This window comes from Mus caroli, chromosome 6 (assembly GCF_900094665.2).
Source record: "Mus caroli chromosome 6, CAROLI_EIJ_v1.1, whole genome shotgun sequence".
In the NCBI taxonomy this organism is placed as follows: domain Eukaryota; kingdom Metazoa; phylum Chordata; class Mammalia; order Rodentia; family Muridae; genus Mus; species Mus caroli.
In genome coordinates, this window is record NC_034575.1 from 21,375,539 (window position 1) to 21,375,744 (window position 206).

Here is a 206-nt window from a genome sequence, read left to right on the forward strand (position 1 = left end):
CCATGCCCATGGATCTGTAGGATTAACATAGTGAAAATGTACTTTTTAGCAAAGACATCTGTAGACTCAATTTGTTCCCCATCAAAATACCAACACAATTCTTTACAGATCTTGAAAAACAATTCTTAACTGAGAGAGAGAGAGAGAGAGAGAGAGAGAGAGAGAGAGAGAGAGAGAGAAGAAGAAGAAGAAGAAGAAGAAGAAGA